General features: G+C 46.2%; 1 pseudogene; it reads left to right on the top strand.

The window, feature by feature from the left end:
- The first annotated feature begins 1186 nt into the window (after positions 1 to 1186).
- Positions 1187 to 3996, top strand: LOC148006984 (afadin pseudogene; annotated as a pseudogene).
- The last annotated feature ends 6560 nt before the right edge of the window (positions 3997 to 10556 follow it).

The raw sequence follows: 10556 nt of genomic DNA, 5'->3' as shown, positions 1-10556 counted from the left end.
AGCGCCTGATCTTTGTAGCTACAGTATCAACAACAATATCAGTGTCTGACAGTCTAGAATCCTGTATACTAAAGCGTAGAACAGGAACCAATCCTGGCTAGACCATGTGTTGGCATGTTAAAGCAGAACACCATTTACAAACTCAAAGAGGGTCGTGGGTAACAAATGAGTCCCAGGTGAGCAGACAGGAAGACTAAACTGTGAACAGGTGTGGATAATCACACCATGTGACAGCACCATGTGATGCTGTCATTCTGATGGATAATAATATGTGTGTTATCAAGTGAGAGAAGAGTAGTTGAGTGCTTTTTAAAAATTACTCTAAAAAAGGTTACTTTGTTATTTACAAATTATAAGTCAGATGTTGAGAAAATAAAAAAGGTCAATTTCTCCCATAGATACATACTATGTAAATGAAAAGGTTTTCTAGACAATATATGTAAAAGTTTTTGAAAATGTTCGTATAAAGCTATTTGTGGTGGCATGTACCTTTAATGCCAGCTCTAAGGATGCAGAAAGAGGCAGATTTCTGTGAGTTTGGGGTCCTCTTGCCTGTGTACTGAATTCCAGACCAGCCTCAAATACGTAGTGAGACCCTGGACTATGGTTTCTTCTGATTGCTTGGTTGTTTTTGCTTTTTTAGGCTGGTCAAAGAATGTATATATAAGATCACCCTATTATACCAAGAGCAGTTATTAAATATAAGAATTTTAGATGCATCCTTTGAAGCTCTTAATCTTAGAAAGAATGAGGGAGAGAGAAGGAGTGAATTGGCTTTGGTTTCAGTTTCAGATCGTTATGGCTCAGGTAAACCCAGAGCACAGAGTGAAGTTTTTATGAGTTTTATTTTTCTTGGATATTTTATGTATTTACATTTCAAATGTTACCCACTTCCCATGCTCTCCCAACCCACTCCTCCTGCTTCTATGAGTATGATCCCGCTCCCACCCACCCATTCCCATCTCAGTGCCCTGGCATGAAGATGCTTGCAGCTGAACATTACACTGAATATGGGGACCCCAATGGAGGAGTCAGAGAAAGAACTGAAGGAGCTGAAGGGGTTTGCAACCCCACAGGAAGAACAACAATATCATCCAACCAGACCCCACAGCTACCATGTAGGAAACCATGGACTCATGAGTACACAAGGAGGGATCCATGGCTCCAGCCACTTATGTAGCAGAGGATGGCATTGTCCATCATCGATAGGTGGAAGAGTAAAGGTTTCGAGCTCTATAATAATTCAGCTCAAAACAGCTCCCCAGAGAGTCCTCAAAAGCCTTGGACAGAGCACAGTCATCCAACGAAGCTGCCTGGTAAAGACAGGCTGATGAAAAACAAAGCAGAATACCTTTTCAGCCCCAATGTGACAAGTAAGAAGAGGCATTCTCTAAGTCACCTTGTCACCCAGATCATTGTTTATACTTTGATCATTGTTTTTTGTGTCCCTTGGCCAGCTAGAATACAGTTTTCATAGAGGTCTCATACTAGTCCAAAATTAGGATTTTATTTGGAAAACCCTTGACCCTTATAGATCAAAATGCACTATAAATGTGTCTTCAAAATGGATCGAGTTTCCAAGTTAGTGGAGATCATTTTTACACTTAAAAGAGTTGCTAACAAAGTAGTGAGGATGGAGTATACTGAATAGAGACCCCAACGTCCAAAAGGCTTCAACCTCCAAAAGGCTTCACGTATTTACTCTCATGTCTCTAGCACAGATCTCATCTGGTCCTGGAGAAAGTCCTTATCCTGGTCTGTGGCGTCAGGAGACTTGTAGGGGTGCGTGAAGCCGACTTCTGGTACATCTTTGTCTCTGGCTCAGTGCTAAACATCCTGCCCTCAGTGTATGATGGGTATGCCATGGCTCCTGCATTTAAAGGAATGTTATGTTTATTTTACTTGTTATTTAATGTGACACTTGGGTTTTTAACACTATTTCTAATACATCAGCCTTCTATCCCTGGAGAGAAGTGTGCATATAGCACTAGAACAGCAGCTAACATCTGTCTCCACTGGAGACCTCTGCACTGAGGTCTGAGATGAGCTGGAACACTTTCTTACTTGTGAAATATCTGACTTCTTTGATACAGTTCTCAACAAATTACATTAACTATCATTCCTGAATTTTGGTCATTTAAGTTTATTTCTATTACACTAGTCAAATAAATTAATGAATCGGGGAACATGAGAATTAGTGTAAATGAGTAAATAAGAAATTTTAAGATTTTTTTTATTGAAAGCATAGGGTCAAAATTACATTTTTTTATCATGGCTTTTAAAATATGTTCTTTAAAAAACCATTTATTTATTTATTTATTTATTTATTTATTTATTTATTTATTTATTTATTTTATAATCCAATATTAGCCCTTCCTGTCTTGCCAATAACCCCTCATACAAACCCGTCTATCACCTCTTCCAGAGATGGCAAAGCTCCTTTTGGGGTGTCAACCCCCTTGAATGCTTTTTTAAAGATTGTAAAACAGATCCCTGAGGACAAAGTTCACCTTTTATGCAGTTTTATGAATCTCATTGTGTATTTCTTTACCTTTCACAAGAACAGACCCCTGTACGTAGTCCTGAAGCTAGGAGCTAAATTGTAGGAGTGACAATGCCACAAACAGCATGCATCAGTATATAGAAAAATCTTTTTATTCCTTTGTACACACAGGTACAGCTGGTTACTTGGAGAGTGAGCCATAAAGCAGTGTCAGGTCTGGTTATACACCCATTCCTCAGTTTTCTTACCTCCTCTGTGAGAAAGAAACATGCATGAAATTTTGTTAATATCTCTGGTGAGTCTCTGAAGTATTAGATCTTCGTCTTTTCTTTTCTCGGTGTGTTACCCCTTCAATGGAAGAACTTCAGGAAGAGTTTTACCAACTTGAGCTGCATTGAGTAATGGCCAGCATGGATCTCTAGTGTGACAATGATATGTGGATCCAGAGCTCCTCAGTGGACTCTATGACATCCAGCCAGGAGCACCTGAAATATTCCTCCAAGTCAGTTACCCCGGCTTCCACTCTACCAAGAGTGGTCCTGGCCATTGGAAAACCCCAGCAGAGGTGCTGCCCACCCCTGTGACTGTCTCCCAGCCCATATGAACAGACCTCCCTCCACCACCTCCTCCACCACAGGTCCACCTACACCAGTGGTTTTGATGGCATTTCAGTGGCTTTGCCCCTCCCACCACCTTCTGCAAACAAGGCAGGATCCCAGTCTGCTCAGGTGGCTGCTGGCTAGCAAAAAAGAAGGAGGAGCAGCAGTGGTGGTCTGAGATATAGAAGGCCTGCCTGGACAAGAGCAGAGAGGAAGCACGGGGAGCAGGAGTAGAATCTGGGGCAGATGCACTCTCATTCCCTTATCCCTGCTTCCTTTATCTCTTTTGGCCACACCAGCCCAACCAGGAAAACCTTCCACACTGCAGAGGCCCCAAGAAACAGTTACTCTGGAGCTGTAGCCCCAGCAGCAGCCCCCCACTATTGAGCACAGGAATCTGCAGTAGAAAACTATCAGTAAAGAGGAGTTGTCCTGTGGGGATAGTCTGTCTCCAGACCCATGGAAACAAGATACCAGGGAGAAGCTGGAGAAGCAACAGCAAATGCACCTTGTGGACATGCTAAGCAAGGAGATCCATGAGCTGTAAACTAAGGGGGACGGTAGTGCAGAGGAGAGTGACTGCCTGTGGAGGCTTATGCTGGAGTGGCGGTTTTGGAAGAGACTCCAGGCTATATTTCTTGTGTTTCTCCCAGGTTCATTTCTTGAACCTGTTCTTGAAAACTGTTCAAGCAGCCCAACATTTGACATTTTCAAAGTAGAAATTCATAACAACTATGTTTTTGACATTCTGGCCTTAGATAATTCTACAGTGATGTCTATGGTTAAGTGCCAGGCAGTGAGAACCCAGGAGTGACGTTCAGAGGTACACAGGATGACCTGCAGGTGAGGTGCTCCTGGAGCCCAGTGTCCTGAGTGCAGGTCCTCAACCTTACAGCTGCCCACTCTAGCTGTGCCTGGGATGGAGCCAGTGCTACCAACCTAGGAAGCAGCTCAGGGACTGTGCTTAGTATGTTCCCCATTGGTTCAGTTCATGACAAGGTTAATCTGAAGAAACAGCAGGAATTTTAGCCCGCTGGAATTCTGTATCTGAGAAAGTACATGTCTTTAGGAACATCAAGATGCTCACGTCTAACACGTTTCAGCTTTATATGTCACAGATATCATAATAAAGCTGTTTATAACCTTTTTCTGTTTGGGGTAGCTCAAGGGTAGAATGTCCTGACCCTGAGTATTATATCTAATTACCCAGAGAGAGAGAGAGACAGGAAGGAAGGGAGGGGGAGAGGGAGGGACAGAGAGAGGGAGGGAGAGAGAGAGAACGAGAGAGAGGGAGAGAGAGAGAGAGAGAGAGAGAGAGAGGAACAAAAAGTTTGTAAAAATAAGCAAAACTTAAAAATATATAAATAACTGTAAATTATTAAAAGTCTATATGAGAGTCAATGTTTATCACCCAAAATTGAGGAAGGGGCTTGGAGAAACGAATTATCCGCCTCCAACCTCCAAAAACATACACACACTCAATCAACAACATGTCTAATTATACCTGGAAATACCCATATTTTATAGAATGCCATAATGGAAAGTGAGAAGCATCATTTTCGATAAGGGTTGCCAATATGTTCTTTTTCCAAGGTGTGTGCAGCCGTGCCAGTCTTCCTCACCACGGGATGGAAGAGGTCCCTGACCTGTGAGCCTAGAGGTGACCAGGGGATCTTTGCTCCATTCTGAGACTGAGAGGCAGGATGCCCACTCAAGGGTCCATAGCAGGGAAGGTTTTCAAGCTATGTACAGTGCTGGAAAAGCCTACACAAGGCATACAGTTAGCAGTGATGTGTTTGCAGGGAGTCCAAGGAACCAGCTTTTTACTGATGCAGGTGGGCAAGCATTTATCATCCACCTGCCACTCTGACAGCAATAAGAGTATTGCTTAAGTTTTGTTTCATAGATTTGATCACTGAAAAAATACCAAAAATTGGACCCTTAACGTTGTAGCAAATAGAATAGTGGATGCTAAGACAGGGACCTTTGACTCTTCTAACACCATTGTCTATTTCAGAGCAAGAAAGGAGAGGTATCAATGGACAGCAGTCTGCTTCCCCCATGAGTGCTCTACCACTGAGTTAGTAGCCTTAGCCCTCCTCACCTTTAGATAAAGGGTGTCACTAAGTTGTCCAAGCAGACCTGAAACTCATGCTGTAGACCAGGCTAGCTTTGAACTTCTGATCCCCCTCCCTACTGTGTGTCTTGAGTGTCTGGGATTACAGGCCCATTTCTCTACAGCTGAGCAGCTTGCTTGTTTGCTTCCTCCTTTCTTTACTCCTCCTCCTCCTCCTCCTCCTCCCTCTCTCTCTCTCTGTCTCTTTCATTCTTTCTTTCCTTTCATTCATTCTTTCTTTCATTCTTTATCTTTCTTTTCTTTCTTCTTTCATTCATTTGTTCCTTTCTTTTAAGATTCATTTACTTTAGTGCTCTATCTGCATGTACATCTGTGTGTCCAAAGAGGGCATCAGATCTAATAATACATAGTTAGTATCTATGATATGGTGACTGGAATCGAACTCAAGACCTTTGAAAGAGCAGCCATGCTCTTAACCACTGAGCCTGCTCTCCAGCCCCAGCCTATTTTCTTAAACTTACCACACTTGGTTCACATGAGAATTGTCTGTCAGATGAGTAAGATAAGGTTACCCCGAGCGCAGAGTGCTTATCCCTTGTCAGATCATCCAGGGGGTTACCTCTGACTCATGCTGTCCTTTTCCAGGTCTGTCACCAGTGCCCTGGAGTTTGTGGGCCTCATCCACAGAGGTATGCAACTCAGAGAACATGGCCCCTAAGGCTACACCCACATTGTAAAAGCCAGCGATGTCAATCACAGCAGGTTAGATGTCAGCCACCAGAGTCATGCAGTTTGACCACATGAGACTCACCCTAGGACTTAAATGCAGTGCGTTCAAGGTCTCACATGCTATGCTGGACAGCTGCTCTGGGCCTCCACATCATAAGCGAGAGTGCAGAGCCCTGGGCACAGCAGGACACACCCAGGCTAGTTTTCACTCCTATGGAAAGCCAGTAGAGATGGACATTCTCCATCTTGCTACAGTGACACTTCTGTAAGGGACGAGACTGCTTAGGGCAGCATTGTCTGTTTAGTAGGCACATCCACCTCCAGGACTTGCCCCCTATGGACAGTGCTTGAGCAAAGCCTGCCTCATGGTGCTTAGGGAGTCTCAGTTGTCTGCCAATGGATTCCCAGACATTCAGCTCTGTCTGATGATTGACAGACCTTTGTGACCCTTCTGTTTTCCACTCTCCGGACCACAGCCCCAAAGTCCAGCCAAGCTGACCTTCACGAGAAAGCAAGGGCAGGTATTTGTGGATTACCACTGCACTGGGCTTCATCTCCAGTGGACCCACCCGACCATGCTGGGCAGCTCCTGGGGGGGGCAGGTTTCAGCACATGGACTGGGCCAGCAGTGTGTATGCAGGTGAACGGGGGACGACATCTGCCCAGTCAAGAATGCCAGAGTCATCAAAGGGCAACACAGTAGAGAGAGCTTGTGAACTGTCAACAGAAGGCCATGTTATACCCCATGATGGGCCTTATGTTGTTCTGTGTCTAGAAAAAGGGTTACCGGCAGTTAAAAGGACTGTGGTATCCAACAAGGGACCTCAATGACTACCAGGCCATGGTGCCTGTCTGGGAAGTGGGTGGGTCCCATGGTCCCTCCCAAGAACCACCTCTGTTTGCCTGTTCCTGTCTGGATAGCATGCTCACAAGCGACTGGACTGCTTACTTTACAGCTGTGTCTGTGGTGACTGGGTTTGCCCTGAAGGAGGCCTTCTTTATCAATTAGAGTCTGGCTGTCCTAGCAGATGCCCTTGTGGCCTTGTCAGAGCACTGTGACCACATCCCACATCTGAACAGCAAGCTAGTCAACAGGATGCTCTATCGGTTTGTCTTCCTCAGAGACCCCAAAATACAGGGGGCAGAGAGCTGGGCTTTAGGGAGCTACCACAGGCATGATTGCTCTTTTTTGTAAGCCGCACCACCTTTGGCCGAGTTACGGTTCTGCCAGGCCCTCCCATGTTCTGTCTTCAGCATCTTTGTGTGTCAATGAAGCTTACACTGTGTATTAACTGTGCTGCACGTTGGCCTAGAGGCTGGGCTTTCCTCTTGATTTTCCAGCAAGACTACAGAGTTCCCGGGGGAGACTCTCATCATGGCTCTCCATATTCTGACAGGCACAGTCTGTGGATGTCTCTAAGGTGTTGGAGATCGGACCCCACTGAGGGGTGAGAGGCTTTCAGTGACTTATAGACCCAAGGCTTGGGCATGATGGCTTTTTTTTTTGGTTCTTTTTTTCGGAGCTGGGGACCGAACCCAGGGCCTTGCGCTTCCTAGGTAAGTGCTCTACCACTGAGCTAAATCCCCAGCCCCGCATGATGGCTTTTATTGTGTGTTTGGTAGCATGTATGCCCTGCTGCAAGTGTAGACAGACACTCCCCATGCTTGTAGTCCCTGCTTGGAGTGTGGGTACACTCTGTCCATGCAGACAGCTGTCTCCGCACACACAGATGCCATTTTCATGATTTACGCCTGTCATCTTTGATGTTTCTTTTAATAGGCAGTCATGTAAAGTCACTATGATTTTGTGGTGACTTTCTTTCCCCAGCATTCAGATGAATATAGGAAAGAGAATCTGGAATCTGCCTGGGCTCCTCCTTATGCCCACACCTTGACCCCACTGAACTCTCTTTGGCAGAGACATGGCAGAGCCTGGCCTTTAATTGTCCTGTTCATTCCCTATTGATTGTGACCACAGTCTGGAGCTCTGCACAGCCTGGTGTCCAGAGAAAATTGGCATAGTTCCCCACAATGTCTCCACAGGCTCAGAGGAAGGACATAAATAGAATCTTTATGGGACCCAAGTGGCTTCTCAGGGTCAGCCAATGGTCTTGGCTCCTTCTTGTCTCTGAAGACACAGGGCACAAGTCCTGACCTCCATGCACCTTTAGCTGCTGCACACACTAAGGATGAGTCCATTGGCTTCTGCTGCTTCTGGGAGTCCTGAAAACCACAATCCCTCAACCAAGGGAACTAGTGGGGGACAAGTGAGCTCCCTGAGGACCAGAAGCCCCACCTGGGTTCACTACTATGTTTCCCAAAATAATGAAGAGCTGCTGTCATAGCAGGCCATGCTCTGGTGGGTAGGGCATACAGGCACATCCAGACCCACAGAAGGCTGTACTGTGGCTGTGCTGGGCATCCCAGGGGCGGGGTGGGGTTGGGGACGGGAGACAGTTGGTCCATGGGTACCCTGGGTATACATGGACACCTAGGCACATAAGGGGGTATGCATATACACGAAAAAACTCCCTCTCACACAGAAGTTGGCATGATGTATAGAAAAACAAGGCCATCCTGAGTGTGGGCTTCACTTTAGATATTAAGGTCCAACGTTAAAACAGGAATGTGTGAAGACAAGGAGCTCTGTGTTCCCTGGGACCAGAAGGAACAGAGTGGCTGTGCTGACTCACATGAAATAAACTCTCAATCACAGTCTGTGACAGCCAGGTCACAGGACCCAGGCTGCTGTGTTATGTGTGAGCACCCAGTGCAGCCAGAAGCTAAGTACTGAGCACTGACTGGCCCAAGCCCAGAAATGGTCTCTGTTTTTCAGAGTGCTGGGGGACAGTGCAGTGTGTAGCAGTTTCCTCTTGAAGACTCTTCTGGGGTTTGAGTTCCCTGTAGAGGACCCTCATGGCTGCAGACACTAAGCCTGGGAGGAAAGATCCTCATCTGTAGAGTTCATTGAAAGGCCTGAGAGCAGAAAAGCAAAGAAGCAGCAAAATGTGCCACCTCTGCTCACTGTGGTTCAGCTTCTGCCTTTGCAGTTGAGCTCAGGTACCCTGGAGTCCTCCCTAGCCTGAGTGAGTAATTTCAAGGCCAAGTCACATCCTCCTGGTTTGTAGTATCAAACGCAGCCCAGTTTCAGCCCAGGTAAGCTGTGAATACCAGGTATGCCTTGCTGTCTGCATTGTAGGGGAACTGTTGAGCCCCAAAGGACGCAAGGGCTACAAGGTAAGGAATCATAGGACTGGGCTAGGCCTGGAATCCAAGTTCCCTTCTCCCCCTGCCTGGTAACTGGTTCTTGGTGTGTATAGGGGACAGAAAGAAAGGGTCCTATGGGAGCCCTGGCACAGGCCTGCCCAAGCATGGCTTAGGGATCCTCACAACATCCTAGCATTTGATGTGTCCCCAGGTTTGTTTACCACCCTCAGCCGTGTGCCATTTTCTGTGCCACCTGCAAGGTACTCTAAATATCTTCCTACAAAAGGTGATCAAGGAGGGGCTGTACAAGGACACATGGTGGCTCTGTGGTGAAGTTAACATGGACCAACAGATTAGAGGGCCAGAGCCCCAGGACCAATGCTGGGTGGACACACTCCTCTGACATCCAACACAGAGATCTTTGTACAGAAATCAAGAGAAGTCTTATCTGAATAGCAGTGCAGAGCACCTCAGGCTCAGGGACTCAGGACTGACACCCATAGAATGCTGTAGAGGAGCCGTTTGTGATTCAAGGGCTCATCTGCCTGGATCCCTGAGCCTCTAGAGATGAGCAGAGGACTGGGCTGTGGCTGGTTATGGGCTCAGACAGGGAGGTGCTATGGAGCTTGTTTTTGGCTCCTGGGAGTAGAGCAGTTTTTCTTTCCCTGTCCCTGCTTTTTGAACTTTTCTTCCCTTGGGAAAATGGAAGGACTGGAAGAAGTCTGTCTATGGAGAGTGAGGCTGGCTGGGAAACTGCTCGCTGTTCTCCATTGTCATCCTGCTGGGGGTTTGGGGTTGTTGGCAGGTTAGCCTCTCCACCATTCCAGTCTGCTTCTCTCCATTTAATCCATGCATCTCTGTCTCTTCACTCCGTGACATGGATGAACAAGTCCTACCTGTAGCTGCCACTCCAGGGCATAAGTCCCTCAGTGAGTGAATTCCAGATGGTTCTGTCTAGAGCAGCATGGTCCAGGGTAGTTGTTGAGTAGGTAGGTACATGGAAGAGGATACTGCACTGCACCCAAACACATTTCATATAAAATCAATCCTACTGGTCAGGTAGTAATCCACTCTATTTACACCTTTCGCCATTATTGCTATTCACTGTACTGTGAATTTTTATTCACAAAAGAATAAAAAAGAAGAGACAGAGTTTAGCACTGGAGATTCCCTAGGGACTGGCTGGAAAGGACGCCTTGACACACGTGTGCTTCTGGGAAAAAGCTCTTTCATAGGATGCCTCCATGAGTTCCAGGATGTGTGGAGGGCTCTGTGCCCTATCCAGGGTTGACCTCAATATATTAATGGGAGCTGATGCTTCTCTCTAATAGAACAGTGCCACCCTCCTTGGAGATGTCTGTGATTGTATATGCTTAGCTCTAGAGTATCATTATTAGGAGACTTTGCCTTGTTAAAGTAGGTGTGTCACATTGGCCTGGGC

This window comes from Rattus norvegicus, chromosome 1 (genome assembly GCF_021556685.1).
Source record: "Rattus norvegicus strain SHRSP/BbbUtx chromosome 1, alternate assembly SHRSP_T2T, whole genome shotgun sequence".
Lineage (NCBI taxonomy): Eukaryota > Metazoa > Chordata > Mammalia > Rodentia > Muridae > Rattus > Rattus norvegicus.
Note: the sequence above shows the minus strand (reverse complement) of the source record. Positions and strands in the feature narration are given on the sequence as shown.